This window comes from Falco punctatus, assembly GCF_963210335.1.
Source record: "Falco punctatus genome assembly, chromosome: 5".
Taxonomy (NCBI): domain Eukaryota; kingdom Metazoa; phylum Chordata; class Aves; order Falconiformes; family Falconidae; genus Falco; species Falco punctatus.
In genome coordinates this window covers 58,752,928-58,768,481 of record NC_137584.1, presented here as the reverse complement: position 1 = coordinate 58,768,481, position 15,554 = coordinate 58,752,928, and the positions used below count along the sequence as shown (strand labels likewise).

Genomic DNA, 15,554 nt, shown 5'->3' with positions numbered 1-15,554 from the left:
CACAACAATTTTTGGTTTTGCAATGTCATTTCTCTCAAGCAGTGATTTTTTAAAGCAATACTTGAACATCTCCAGCCTCCCAAAATCCAATGCGTTCGCTAGAACTGAAATTTGTCCCCTATATATTTTTCCTTCAGTCATCACAGAGAAGAAGAGAAGAAAACATTAGGGGAGGAGGGGAAGAAAAACCAGGAGAAATATGATAGGGATTGATGTTGACAGAGGAATTCCTGGGTTCCCATCTCTCCTCTAAGCACTCTCTATTCATGTCAGCAGTCCTTGGAGCCAAGAAAGTAAACCATGGAGTTATCCCAACTATTTAGCTACAACAGTGCTCTCTTCGTCTTCTGTTTCCTGTGCAGCACTTGTTATTTCATGGGAAACAGGGTAACTTCAACAGGAGGGATTTAGGTTGTTACACTGGTACACTACCACTCCACAACCTAGGCCAGATGTTTCTGGAGGGAAGAGTTGTGTTGCTTCAGGCAGAAGAGGGTACTCTTCTGTGTCCCACGGCATCCTTTTAGTACTAGATAAATAAGGGTACCCTCTTTTCATTTGTTTTTTAAGGTAAAAGGGGACTAGCCAGTGTACATCCTCTGCAGCCTCACCGGGGATCAGCTATCAGATTAGCTTCACTAGGACAGACCTATGAAAGAGCACCACGTTTGGGGTTTTCCTGAGGTCAGTGGATGAGATGGAAAATTAAAAACTCCATTCCAGAAAACTCAAGAGTTCATGTCTCATTTTTGCTTAAAAATTATTGACTTAAATCACATTCTCCAGAGTAGTTTTGACTCCAAATACTAACACAGAACATCTCTGATCTGCAGTCGGGATTCTCAGGGTGTGTGGTACAGGAGGGGGAGGGGGCCTGGGAGGGAGCAGGAGGACCCCGATTCCAGCAGCCTTGTAGCTAGCTGTCCTGCCAGCTACTTGGCAAAGCTGCCTTTGGGGACATGTGCGCTGTAGCTGTGACCAGCAGAAGTGACAAAGCCTCAGTGTCAGGTACCAGCACTGTGGCGGGAGCTCCCAGATCACAGCAGTTTCCTCCTGGCTGCCAACACTGGCTGTTAGCATCGAACCTCATCAGCCTTAGCACTGACCATGGTTTGTCCTCTTTGGCATTTAGGTCCATGCATGGATCAATAGCAGCGGTAATAAACCAGTTACCAACGACAGGCAGTAAATCAGAACTTTTTCATGGCCACAACACAGCTTTTATCTGCCCTGATGCTTTCTTAAAATTAGATGTCACTTTGCAGCTCTTCATATAGATCCACATGTACTGATGGTGCAGTCACTGCTGAGGTGACCTACACCTAGGCTCAATGTAAGTCAAGACTTCCCTTGTTCGAAGCATGACAGTCTGTTCTTTGCAGTCACGTGTGATGCTGCAGCCCCAGCAGAATGGCACTGCCCTACTCTACCAACAGAAAACAACAAGGAAAATCATGACAGCATGGGCAGACTTAGGACTGTTCTGCTGGTTTTGGCTGGAGTAGAGTCAAAAGCTGCCAAATAGTATGCAACAACTGATATCACCAATGCAATTTTCTTGGTCCCTCTGGCAGCAGAGTGCAGACCACAGTTTGATTCACAAGGAGGGGTACCCAGTAGACGTGGAATCGACTGCCCTGGGGTGGAAACACAGCCCTACCATCTGCTGTGGATTGACGCAGACTGCACTGGAACAAGGTGAAGCTCCCAAACACCTGCAGGATATTGATGACATCGTTGTGTGAGGAAACACAGTGGAGGAAGTGTTTGAGAAGGAGAGAAGAGTAATCCAGATTCTTTTGGTAGCTCGTTTTGCTATAAACCAAAGCAAGGTCAAAGGACCCGCACAGGAAATCCAGGTTTTAGGAATAAAATGGCAAGATTAGTGTTGTCATATCCCAATGGACACAATCCATAAAATAACAGCTATGTCTCCACCAACTAACAAAAAAGAAACACAAGCTTTCTTAGGTGTCGTGGGTTTTTGGAGAACGCATATTCCAGGTTAGTCTGACTGTAAGCCCTCTCTATCAAGTTACCTAGGAGAACGACTTTGAATGGAGCCCCAAGCAGCAGCAAGCCTTCAAACAAATTAAATGGGGGATAGTTCATGCAGTAGTCCTCGGGCCAGTCCAGAGAGAACAAGACATGAAAAATGTGCTTTACAGCACAGCCAGGGATAACGGCCCCACCTGGGGACTCTGGCAGAAAGTGCCTGGAGAGACTGGAGGTCGACCTCCAGGCTTTTGGAGCTGGGGATATAGGGGCTCTGAAGCCCCTTATGCTCCAACTGACAAAGAAACATTATCAGCATATGAAGGAATTCTTGCTGTTTCAGAAGCAGTTGGTACTGAAGCACAGATCCTTTTGGCACCTCTATTGCCTGTGCTCGGCTGGATGTCCAAAGGGAGGGTCCCCTCTACGCATCGCATCTGATGCTACACGGAGTAGGTGGGTCACACTGATAATGCAGTGGGCTGGAATGGGAAACCCAACCACCCAGGAATCCTGGAAGTGATCACGGATTGGGCAGAGGGACGAGACTTCAGACAATTGCCAGAGGAGTTGACTCATGCTGAAGAGACCTCTCTGTATAATGAATTACCAGAAAATGAAAAGCAATATGCCCTGTTTACAGATGGATCCTGCCATATCATGGGAAAACATTGAAGGTGGAAAGCTGCTGTCTGGAGTCCTACATGACAAGCTGCAGAAACTGCTGAAGGACAAAGTGACTCAATTTAGTCTGCTGAGGTGAAAGCCACCCAGTTGGCTTCAGATGTTGCTGAACAAGAAAAATGACCAGTACTGTATCTCTACACTGACTTATGGGTGGTGGCAAATGCTCTGTGGGGGTGGCTACAGCAATGGAAGCAGAACAACTAGAAGTGCAGAGGCAGACCCATGGGGACTGCTGAATTATGGCAATATATTGCTGCTTGGGTAGAGAACCTGGTTGCAAAAGCACGTCACATAGATACTCACATACCCAAGAGTCGTGCCACTGAGAAATAGTGAAACAGTGAGAAGGTGCACCAGGCTAATAGAATGGAAGTGGCTCAGGCGCATCTGGGTTGAGTTGTTTATAACCTGATGGGTCCATGACACATCAGAACATTTAGGAAAGGATGCAACATACAAATAGGCTCGTGATTGAGGGGTGGACTTGACTATTGGTGCCATTGTATAGGTTATCCATGAATGTCAAATGTGCACTATAACCAAATGAGCTAAGTGGCTAAAGGCTTTTTGGTCTAGAGGACAATGGCTGAAATATCAATATGGGGAACCCTGGCAGACTAATTATATCACACTACCATGAACCCATCATGGCAAGTGCTACATGCTTAGAGTGGTGGAAGTGACTATTGGATGGTTGGAAATACACCCTATGAACCATGCCACTGCCCGGAATACTAACTTGGGCCTTGAAAAGCAAGTTTTATGATGACATGGCATCCCAGAAAGAGTTGAGTCAGACAATGGGACTCATTTCTGAAGCAACCTCATAAACACCTGAGCCAAGGAGCATGGCTTTGCCTGGGTCTATCACATGCCCTACCATGCACCAGCCTTCAGGAAAATTGAATGATACAATGGACTGCTCAGGACTACACGGAGAGTAACAGGTGCTGGGACATTACAGCACTGGAATATACATTTAGCGGAAGCCACCTGGCCAGTTAACACCAAAGGATCTGCCAGTCAACCTGGCCCTGCTCTATCAAAACCATAGTACATATAAGGAACTTGTTGGGGAAAACAGTCTGGATTGTTCCTTCCTCAGGAAGGGGTAAACCTAATCATGGGATTGCTTTTGCTCAAGGACCTGGGTGCACTTGGTGTGTAATGGAGAACGATGGGAGAGTCCAACATGTACCTCAAGGTGATTTAATCCTGAGTGAAAATAATCCAAGATTTGAGTCGCATGATATAGGAATTACTATAGCAGGAACCCCTTGTTGCTAGCCAGACTAGGAGCAAGGGGAGGAGTTCACTGCAATATTAAACCCTATGACCTGGCTCAAACAGACCAGGGGTGGAGTTTGTAATGGATATGCCTTTAAATTGTTGTAACCTATGATCTGAGTTGTGTGATGCAGGATTTACTATAGCAGGAACCACCTGAACCAATGGAGGACAAGCCTTACAGGAGCAGTGCAAGTACAGTGACCTGAGCTGAGCTGGCTTTGGTGCCCAATAACTCCACGCAACACACCACCTCTCCTGTCCTGAGTGACCACCATAACAGATGGAGCCTGAAGTCATGGATTGTTAACTGAATGGACATTTTTTGGACATTTATGGACATTTTACAGATGTTTCAGAGGGGTGGTCCATAGATAAAGGGAATGATATCTGTGTATTGTATCAAAGGATGAGAAGGGCAATGTTGGTTAATGAGAATATATTGGATAGTGTGGGACCTGAGCATGATGTAAATGGTGTGGAATAAGGGGTCGAAAATGTGCTGAGTTTAGATGGAGTAGAGTTAATTTTCTTCATAGTAGCTAGCATGGGGCTATGTTTTAGATTTGTGCTGAAAACTGTGTTGATAATACAAAGATGTTTTCATTATTGCTGAGCAGTGCTTACGCAGGGCCAAGGCCTTTTCTGCTCCTCACCCCACCCCGCCAGCGAGGAGGCTGGGGGTGCACAAGAAGTTGTGAGGAGACACAGCCGGGACAGCTGACCCCAGCTGAACAAAAGGATATTCTGTACCATATGACACCATGCTCAGCATATAAAGCTGGGGGAAGAAGAAGGAAGGGGGTGACATTCAGAGTGATGGCGTTTGTCTTCCCAAGTAACTGTCACACATGCTGGAGCCCTGCCTTCCTGGGGATGGCTGAACACCTGCCTGCCCATGGGAAGTGGTGAATCAATTCCTTGTTTTGCTTTCTTGCATGCGTGGCTTTTGCTTTACCTATTAAATTGTATTTATCCCAACCCACCAGTTTTCTCACTTTTACTTTTCTGATTCTCTCCCTCATCTCAGCTGGGGGTGGGGGGAGCAGTAACAGAGCAGCTGTGTGGTGCTCAGTTGCCGGCTGGGGGTAAAACTTTGCAAGGAAAAGCCATATTCCGGAGTGCAGCTGGCCCCTCTATTTTAAACTCTGATAGAGTTAGAACCCAAATCCCTTATGGACAAATGCTGAAACTTAATCTCCATTAGTGCTTCTACCATTAATGGTGAAGATAAATGCTTCTGTTTCCCTTTTTTCCTATCAGAGCAACTATTTTCCAAAGGTAACTTCTTTTTTAACACCTGTGCTGTACAGATGTAGTGTTTTGCAGATGGGTAATTCAGAAAGGCAAGATTATTTGAATTGTGAAATGCAGAGCATTATGTCTAAGAGATAATCTTGTTTTAGACTAGAATAGATATACCTACGAAGTATGCTGTTCTGCAGAAAATGTGCAGTAAGGCATGTCAGTCTGCTTGATCAATAGGTACAACATACACCCTCTTGGGCAGCAGGTGAGTACATGGGTGCAGCTCTGCTGATAACACTTGTTGGTTTGTGAAGCCAGTTAGGCAGAGCTGGTGGTATTGGTGTAGCCAGATGTTCCCAAATCTTCCTATCAGAGAGTTTATTTCAGCTGATCAAAGCATTAAGAAACTGTTTACATTTTCGACCTAGACAATATCTTTTTTTTATGTGTCAAAAAAAATGAACTCAGGTGTCAATGTATTTGTTGGTATTAGAAATGTCTTTACAACTCTTTATTGAGACACTATAGTGATGCTGAGGTCTCAAGTAAAGACTGGTCTCAACATGCAATCTTTGATAATTCATGTGAAAAATTCCTCCAAGCTTGGTCAAATTATAAGACCATCACAAACCCACAAGTACAGCAAAGACTGTTGAGGTTTTAACCAAATAATTTTAATATTCCACCTGCAGCCATTATGTTGTATCTCTTTGTGGCTTTTTCTTACTTACTTTTGATATGCCATGTCCTCAGAATGAAAAATCTTTTTCAGTTTTGGGCTACAGCAACTGTATTATATTTTCTCTGCAGTCCTTCTGCCAGGGTTTTGTAGGATGTAAGAACAGAGAAAAGACATTATTTCACCTCTGTTTTCCATATGTGTTCATCCACTCCTTTTCCTTTCCACAGAGCTCAGTATAAGGCCAGACCTCTGAGGGCCAGTGCAGTGAAGGGCAGTGGTATCCTGACACACCTGCTGCTGCAGAACTGAAACAGCGTGCAGCGAATGCGGCTGGCGGCTGCAGGAAGGGACAGGGTGGTCTCACGGGAAAGGGAACTGAACATTGTCCCAGTTCTGCCAGCTTCAACGCTGGGAAATGGCTTCTGTGCCACGCTCCATCACAGAGTTTATCCTGACCAGGGCATTTAAACCCAGTTGCTCACTGCTGAACACCCAATGTGCACAGTGTCTTTCTCTTCTTGTTAGTCATGAGACAGCCAAGGCCAGGCTGGCAGAAACACCAAAAGCTAACCTATGATTCTTCCTTCTTCCAACAACACATCACCTCACCCACTGGCACTCTGTTTCTCACTCTCTTTTTTGAACTTTCCATCAACAAGATGGGCCTTTCTGCTTGAATCCTGGATTTAACTTTATTGTAAGGAGTGTATCTAACAGTGGGTTGGCAGTCTGTCAGTCTGGCTGGGGTCACTTTTAGGCTGAGTAATACTGAACAGTGCTAAGTAATGCTGATGCTACCAAGCTAAGAGTTAGGTTAGTGAGGTAGTGCTGTCAACCCAAGCAGTAGTTGCATATAGCATTACAGATATCACTTCTAGCAGCTGTTTGCAAATTGGGACAGCTCCAGACCTGAGAAGGCACATGGCGCCAGCTCTGTTGTATGTATCTGCATGTCACACACATAAGCATCCCATGAAAACAATGGCAGAGTAAGTGACGCAGTAAATCGGGGTGAATTGAGGTATATATGAGGAGCTTGAGCCAGGGAACAAAAGGCTCCACTGGTTATCAGCTGGCCAGGCATTTGCCACCGTGGTGTTGCCTACTGGGCTGCTGGAGTGAAGGAAGCCACAGTGACAGTATTGGCCAAACTGTGTGTGACAGAGGGGTCAGAATCCCTGGCAGAGGTGGCTTTTGAGGGCAAGCTGTCAGTACAGCAAATAGAAGTATACAATTACCTTCAGCTTCAACATAAGGAATGATAGGTTCCTGATTAAATTCCTGGTTTAATCTCTGATTCTACCAGGCCAGTTGTGATCGACTTTGGAGTGACGCTGAAAAAAGAAATCCCGCTGTCAACTAGTTTAATGCCTCCACCAGAGCCCAGACATTCAGCTCTTCTCCAGCAGACTTTCAAAGGTGTTTAGAAGCCCTAGGGAGAAGGCTGGCATTTAGTAGACAGACAAATAAGCATAAACAGGCTGTAATAAACTCCCTTTGAAAATTAGATACTTAGCATGCTCATGTATTTCTGAATAACCCAGTAGGTGTTGATCCATATCTTCATAAATTTTTGAAAAAATGTACCTGCTTCTGCCTTATTTTTAGCTGCTCACTTTAATAGCGCTACCCTAATGCACTGAATTGCAATGGCTATTCATATATAAATAATATAATGTCTATTCAAATATAAAAACTCACTGCTAGCTACAAACTATACAAACCCAGAATAATGAGCAAACTTTTAAGTCCCTATGTACATAGGAAAGAAACAAATGCAGAGCTGACCACTGCTGAATGTCTTGCACTGACGATAAATGCCCAGGAGAGGGGGCTATAGGACCAGATAGATTTTCATATAAGAGCCTGGCAAAGCTGAACACATGACGATGGCTAAAGAATGACAGAAAAAACGAGAAAACACCTTGAACTTTAATGTCAGCCATTTTTTAAAGTGTTTCTAAATAGTTATATGTAGCCAAGACATAAGGACTTTAACATCAATGAATTTTCTTAATCTTACCTGTGTGTTCCAATTGCAGAAATATGTCTTACAAAAGATTCTCTAACTGCTTTGTGTGACATAAACACCTTCTAGGATTATGAGATCAGTGTGGCATAAGTGTTGGTGAGTGTAGAAGGGGCAACCAAGTGGAAAACAGGCTTTTGCAACTGCTGAGATAGGTCACCTTGAAAGATGGAACTGGAGAGCCATCAGGATAATTTTACATTCATCCAGTAGAGACTGGGAGTTTAGAGATAAAAAAGAAAAATAAATTTCCTACCTTAATATGTCTGTTCTTGTCTCTTTGTTGGGTGCACAAGGTCTGTTACAGATTGCTTCTCTTTAGACTTTTTAAAACTTAATTTGCAAATAGTGTAGCAGTAACACTTGCATCCCCCCAAATTTATAACTTTTGTAAGATTATCCCCAATCAGATTACAGTTGCTCAAACATTGCACCATGAGATAACTTTCTAGTAGTCTAAAAATTGAACCAAGGAGGTGGCTTCAGCAGATTTAAAGACAGCTATCCACCATAAATGCTCCCTCAAGTATGATAGAACTAGGAAAAGAAAGCTCCCAGCAACATTTACCAGGAGTACCTATCATGACTTTACAAATAATCTGAACTATTGCCCAAAACTGTTAATATACATACTGATATCTTGTTTCCCATATGCAAGGTACTTTGTCTTGTTCAGACAGAGCTTGGTTTCTTAAACTGAGCTTTTGGATGCTATGTCTTCTGTAGTGCCTGACTTACAGACACTGATGCAGCCTTGACATTGCATTTCAGTGCCTTTGATGGAATTATCAGAGTTAAACCATATATTACAGATCTATTTTGCTAATATTTATGATGTGCTTGGAATTACAGACATTCTGTCTTAAAAATCAGAGAAGACAGAAATTTAAATGTCTTTTTCCATAGAAAACCAATCCTGTGGAATTGTATTTTTTGCAGGTTTTATCACTTTATCTTCTGTGGTAACAACAAGCTGGTATTCTTGACCGAAGGGCTTGGCCAGCAACTAATTCATGGAAGTGTTTTGGCTTTTTTTTTTGTATCTCAGAGTGAATACTTCCGGATTTTTTGCATTTTTTCCTAAAGACATGTAATGATTCAGGGTTACTTTTTTCTACCACATTTTTCAGCCTGTGCATACTTCTAAGTTACAGTGCATAACTGTGAGACCATCTGAATAATAGATATTTAGTATCAGTGAAATTCTGCACATAGAAAGGTAGTCCTGGACCTGCTCTAGAGACTGGCAGAAGTGAAGAAAAGTGGGTTTCTCCTACCCCATACCTAAACAGGGACTTAGATCAGGGGATGACTTGCCTTCCTGTTGCAAGGTAGTTACTCCATTGCTTGGAGAATGGCAGGACTAGGAGTAGATTAGATGCTTCCCTTTTAGGTGACCAATGTTAGACGAAAACAGATGCCTGGTCAGGGCTAAATCAAACCTTGTTTGAACTGAAAAATTTCCTACACATTTTTTTGGTAACCTAGGTAAATTTTGGCTCTTATTTTCCTTCTAAGCCCTGTATTGAGATGAGGCATGCTATGTCCCTGAAGGCTTGACTAAAGCAGATGCCATGGTTATTTTCATTAAAAAATACAGTGGAAGGAGGAACTGTACCCAGATTTTACACAGTAGGTGACTTATTAGATAGCTTCCTCAAGAGGTGGGGGATCCACATCAAAGCAATTCAGAGGGAAACAGAAAAGCAGGCAGCCAAAGCTGCCACTCAGACAGCATGAAGGCTACAAATACAGCTCTGTTAAGCTGTGGTTTTGATGAGGCCAAGTGATGCTAGAGTATGACGAAGACAATCAAATATACCACAAGACAGTCAAAGACACAGATTTTTTTATTAGTGTTTGGTCTTGGACATGACTGAGAACGTTGAAGCTGTTGTGAGCTGTGACTTGCCTTTCTATACCAGGGTGAATAAATCCCTTAATTCCTCCCTGTCTGCATTCCTGCATTTGTAACATGGCTTTGCAAATGTGGGACCATCCTGGCTATGCTTATACTGCTTGAACGAGTGAACTTCAGACAACTGAAGACAGGAGAAGCTGTGGCTCCTTGCCCACCTTTCACAGTCTCTGCACTGCCTGAGACAGCAGCAGCGCACATGAAGCCCACAGACTGCTCACCCCAGGGGGCTCTGAAAGACACACACGCTGGCTGCCCTGAGCCCGAGATGGCCACGACTCTGTCTGAAGGGGAGCCTTAATAATCTCTCTATGACTGGCTACTGGATATACCACATTTTTTGCTGTCAGCTTCTCATCTTAGGTTCCCTATTCTTTATTTTTATGAAGTCCCTGTCATAAAGCCGCCATGAAAACTGTAAACAGAAGATGTCTGCAGAAAAAAATTAAATAGTTTTGCAGCATCCAAAAACGGTGCTGAAATCTCTTTCATGCGGTCTCCTGGCTTCTCATCTATAAGATCCCAAACAGATACAAGAAAGTTAAGTGAGGCATCATCTCCTGCACTACACCAGCTGGTAGAGCTGCAGAAAACAACCAAGCTTTCGGGCACAGAAGCCTTTCTTCCCATCTCAGGGAAAAGCTCCTGATTCAGAGCAAAGAAAGGCCCATGTGTCCCAGACAGAGGCATTTGTCCAGGCCTGGAGGAAGGGTTGTGTGCCCAAAGCCACGGCACCTGTGCACCAGCACTGCCCAGTAGGTTTTGCTGCTGTATCAGCCTAACAAAAGGTATTATTTCTTCTTCAAAAATTGCTGCATCTATACCCTCAGACTATCACAATTGCAACAGTGTTGCCATTTGTATAAAAGAAAACCCTAAACTATGCCACTAACAGGGAGTAATTTGTTCTCTGCCTCGGTCGCCTTTTGTCTTTCAGTGAATGTATCCCTGTCCGCTATTGCCTGTGCCTGCACTCCATGGTGCTAAGGGAGCATCACGCGAGACTGAGAATTCCCTTCTGGGAACACTTACCTTCGGTGATCCTGAAAGGTTTGTTTTCATCCCTCCTCCGAATAGCAGCTGTTGAAAATTTTAAAGGTCTGTTTAATTTTCAGCATTTTTACATAATTCTTGCACTAAGGAGGAGGAAAGAAGGAAGGCAGGAAGACAGGAAGAATCAGCAAGCACTATGCTACCCATGCTCATGATTTATTTTGTATAATGCTTGCTGTGTAACGGTCTATCTAGCCCATTGTGCTCTTGCCAAAAGTAGTCATAACAGATTGCTCAGGGAAGGGGAAGAGTAAGAACAGAACAAGTATGTGCAATGGATATCTCTAATGCTCTTCCAGCCATCAATTATGTCCAGCTTGGGGACTTTCAGGGCTAGATATAGCTCCTGTGCATTTAGTAGCTCCTCTATGAACTCGTTCCATCTCCCCTTTTAACATCTACCTCTTTTGGTTGAGAAGTTAGGTCCATATCGCACAGTGGAAAGAATCACCTCCTTCCTTCACATGTACATACACTGGATTTCATCTGCCATTTTGCTGTCAGCTCGCTCAGTCTTGTGAAGTCTTCCTGCATCCCACAGATTTCTGGATTGTTCTGAACTACATTGGTAAAGTCCTCTTGCCTTCAAGGATTGACTGTTTCTTCCAATCCTGTTTCCTATTCCTAAACAATTTTTTATCTTTTCTATGGTAGCTACCTAGTTACTGTATATTAGACGTTTGGTCTGCTGCTAAACCAGAATATATATGGCACTCAAATGGCAAAGGGTATACAAGCAGGTATGCAAGCACAGGAGCAAGGTGAGATGACAAGGTTGATGTGATCTCCTAAGCTGTCTCTCCCAGTGCTTTCAAGAATAACTTCTGCAACTTCCGACTGCATCTAGCCTCCTGGAGTCAGAAAAAGCATTCTAGCTTGATTATTGGGAAAGAAACCTTGAGGGTACAATAGTCCTCCACCTTCTGAGGTGGTCTGCACATCCTGTAGGCTTAAGGAGTGACAGAAGCCCACATCCACTGAAGCATTCATGAAGCAACCCAGCCTGGCCAGCCTGGGTCTGCACCCCAGCACTGACACTGCTCACACACATGCTGAGCTGCTGAGCCTCTTTGTACACTCTGTGTGACAGTAGAGTCCCACTTCCCTGCCACATGCAGTGGCAGGAGAACAGCTGTGCAAAGATGTCCTGCTCACCAGGGCTGAGCCAACATGCTCTTCTCACCAGGGATGGGCTATGGATGGAGTCAGAAGATGCCTACTCCACACCACCCCGGCAGAGACCTGGCTGGGTAGTGTGGTTGCAATGCCTGGACTTCACCCTGCTCCTTGCCTTACACGCACAGCATCTCTCCTGCCCTCTCCATCCTAAGCTCTCCTCCACTACTGGTGATTGTCAGCTGACAAAATCTCCCAGTAGAGCTGGAAAAGCTCTAGACAATAACATCATTACCCCACTGGCTGGCATTCCACAAGTGTGTGCATCTAACCAATTTTGTCCCCAGGCATCTCCTTGTTTTCCTTCCCATGCCCAGTCTGAAAGAAAATAAAAGTCATTGCAGCTTATTCTAGACAGCTGGCCACCTTAAAAAGACACCAGACCTGCTTGTAGCCCAGATGCATGAATACTAAAACGGGGACAAATCTAACATCCATGGTTTTAATCTGGATACAAAATATTGTGTTGTACCCATGCTGCCCCACTCCACTGCCACCAGTGGTAAGTGCCATCCTCATCCTCGCCACGCTCCTCTTCCTCTGCTGGCCTTTGGCAAGGATCCTAGTCATGGTAAAGTCCTCTTCTCCTGAGCATAACTAGTACGCTAGCATTCCTGTGAGTGAGGGAGTCCTCTCAGGCAATCAGTCTTGTTCTGAAGAGCAAGGAAGGACATATCAACGATATACAGAGAACTAAGGGATTGCAGGAGAGCAGGTTTTGGACCAGTATTTCTTTCTTGGTTCCATACGTGCTGCTGAAACAGAGACCAGAGCCCTTGCCCTGGGATGCCTTGAGGACAGCATCCCTCTAAACACTCCTTGTAACTGAGGGTATAAAGCTCCTACTGGACCAGAGGAGAAGACAGGGTGGGCCAAGGAGGTCCTTCAGGAGGGGCCACAGACCCTGTTTTCCCCAGGGGACCCTGTGGTGCTGCTGGAGGCAGCTGATGGGGTGGATGCCCAGGCAGAACTCACCCATGGCTCCTGGGGGCTGACTGGGTGGGCTGGAGGCTGACTGGGTGGGCTGGGGCAGAGGAGCATGGCTATCCCTGCAACTGAGGGAGGTTTCTTCAGAGGGCCAAACCTGAAAATGTGCTAAGCCTAAGACCTGCTCTGTTTTCTTGTTAAATGACCCACTTCAGGCTATTCTAGAGCTGCTCAGCAACTCTTTTGTCAAAATCAGCTAGCGTGACTTCTGCACCGCCCTGAGGCATGGAGCCTGCAGGAGGTTTCTCTCTGAAGCATCAAGGACAACTTCTTCACCTCAGCCCCTGTGGGAGAAAAAAACAAAGTTATATTGGGAACTGAATAACAACAACAGGTTTTGTCTCTTGCCAGAAATAGTGTGCAGCACTTGTGCCCAAGCAGACTTGCTACCCTGAGGAGAGGAGTTGCACTCAGAGCCCCAACCATCCCACGTTTACCCTGCATGTAAACCCAAGGGAGGTATTCACAGCCACGTTTATTGCACTGGTCATCTCTGGCTGATATATAGGGTATACTGTTAAGTGTGGTACCAGGTAGGGTCCCCAACAGCTAAGAGAGAGACCCCGCAGGTCTCTGGTCCTTCGGCTTTCAGGGGGACAGCTAGGTTCACAAAGTGAGCACTCACCACGTGCAAGTACAGACAGATTCTGAGGAAAACTCCTGAGGAAGCAGAACCCCCTGTGCAAGATCCTGTTTCTTCTAACCGGTGCCACAGAAAGGCTGGTACTGGTAGAGGTCAAGCAGAGCCAGTTCTGTAGGTGGCACCTTAGGTTATGGGCTGACCTTGGTGCAGATAAGTGTTTCCCTGTGCTAATTGGACTTTCATGAACCAGGCTGAGAGGAGTATCTGGTAGCCATAACAGCACCGTGACTCCAGCTGGACATTTTAATGCAGCATAAAGGCTGTAGGACAGACACGGATGCTTGGGCCTGGATAGACACAGGCCATGCACAACAGTATTTACCTACACTCACAAAGCAATCTGAGATTTATCGAGAGCTCTTGCATTCAAAGTCTTGACAAAACAATTACAAAATCACTTTCTTTTCATTTCTAAATAAAATAACAGCACTGCTTAGCAAAATTATTTTGGGCAATGTACCTAGTGTCAGACTGATCTCTGTGTGACTGTTACAAAGTTAAACATGGCATAACTCTGACTCTTGGACTCTTTTAGTAAGTTAAGATAAACCATAGCTAGGGTTCTTTCCAATGCTTAAGCAATATAACAATTAAAAATTGTTAGTATTATGTTCCTTCTTTTCCAAGTGTAAAGAAATCAAATTAGGACATTTCTACCTGGTTGCAAATTAAAATAAAATTCAACCATGTTCTTTCCTTCCACCGATGTAGTGATAATTATTTTTTTTAAAAAAAATGTTACATTAGTTGTTTGGTAAATAAAAACTTAGGCAAACATGCCTGTTTAATAGGTAGCAAGAAAGTCATAATTTCTTCATTGTTCTGCATTGAAGTAGATAAAAAACACTTATGCATGTTTCTCCTTGGCTACCCCATGGCTCTCCGTCTTGGCCTTATATTCAAAACATATTCAGTTATTTTTACTACAGATTCATTTATTCTTATTCTGCGGCTAGCAGTACACCACATGTGAGTTTGGTACTACTACTGAATTTCACAGGGAACGGAAAAACAGACAGAAAACTCAGATTACTCACCTATAAATCTTTTCCAAACAATTTAGCAAAAGCATCCCACATTTTCTGCCACAAAACAAACAGAGAGGACAAACGTTTTGAAGTTTCAGTTACTAGGGACCCTCAGTGACCTGAATGTTCCTGGAATGTCATTTGACCGGTTATATCAAATTGAATGTTTTCTTCATCCCTGAATGGAGCTTCTCCTTTAAATAAAATAGTAAACAATAATCACCGTTACAATTCTTTATAAAATCTTCTAAAATGTAATATTAAGATTTTACTGTCTTGTGTGCTTTTGGGGATGTTTACCTGAATGTACGAAATGGAAAAACTCCTACAAAGCAGAAAACACACCAGGGCCAAAGGGATGCTGAGGACAAATGACTGAAAATCATCTCTCAGATCCTAACTGATAGTCCTTTGTAAAATGAACTTGGAGCAGAAAAATAACCATGGAAACCTCTCCACTCTGATCAAATCTGTAGAAAAACAGGGAAAATACCCTTTAATTGTATCTGCAGCAGGAAAAACAAGTGCAGTACTTGTTGCCTGTGCCAACTGAGCAGTGATTCAGAAACTGATTTACCGGGAAGGCTCCAGACCATCTTTCATACACAGACACACTCTCCCCTGTGGTGCCTATATTGTCTCTTCCGTTAGAGAGTGAAGGGTGGTGGTACAGCATCACTCTGCTCCCCATTCAGATCCTGGCTTGCTCTGCTCCCGTACCTGGGAGGCTGGTGCCTGCCATGGGGGAATGACCCAGAGGTTGATCCCGCAGAGCAGGAAGATGGAAAAGCCCCCAGTTAAAAAGAACATTTAAGGAAATT

At 44.2% G+C, this 15,554-nt stretch overlaps 1 protein-coding gene across 3 annotated transcripts in view; it reads left to right on the top strand.

The window, feature by feature from the left end:
* Positions 1-274: 274 nt before the first annotated feature.
* RNF217 (ring finger protein 217) overlaps positions 275-15,554 on the top strand; it is a 93,756-nt gene continuing 78,476 nt past the window's right edge. For all 3 annotated transcript variants that reach the window (XM_080389951.1, XM_080389950.1, XM_080389952.1), the window contains exon 1: positions 275-15,554. This exon is cut by the window's right edge and continues 15,432 nt beyond it. The gene's annotated coding sequence lies outside the window, so the exon portion shown is untranslated.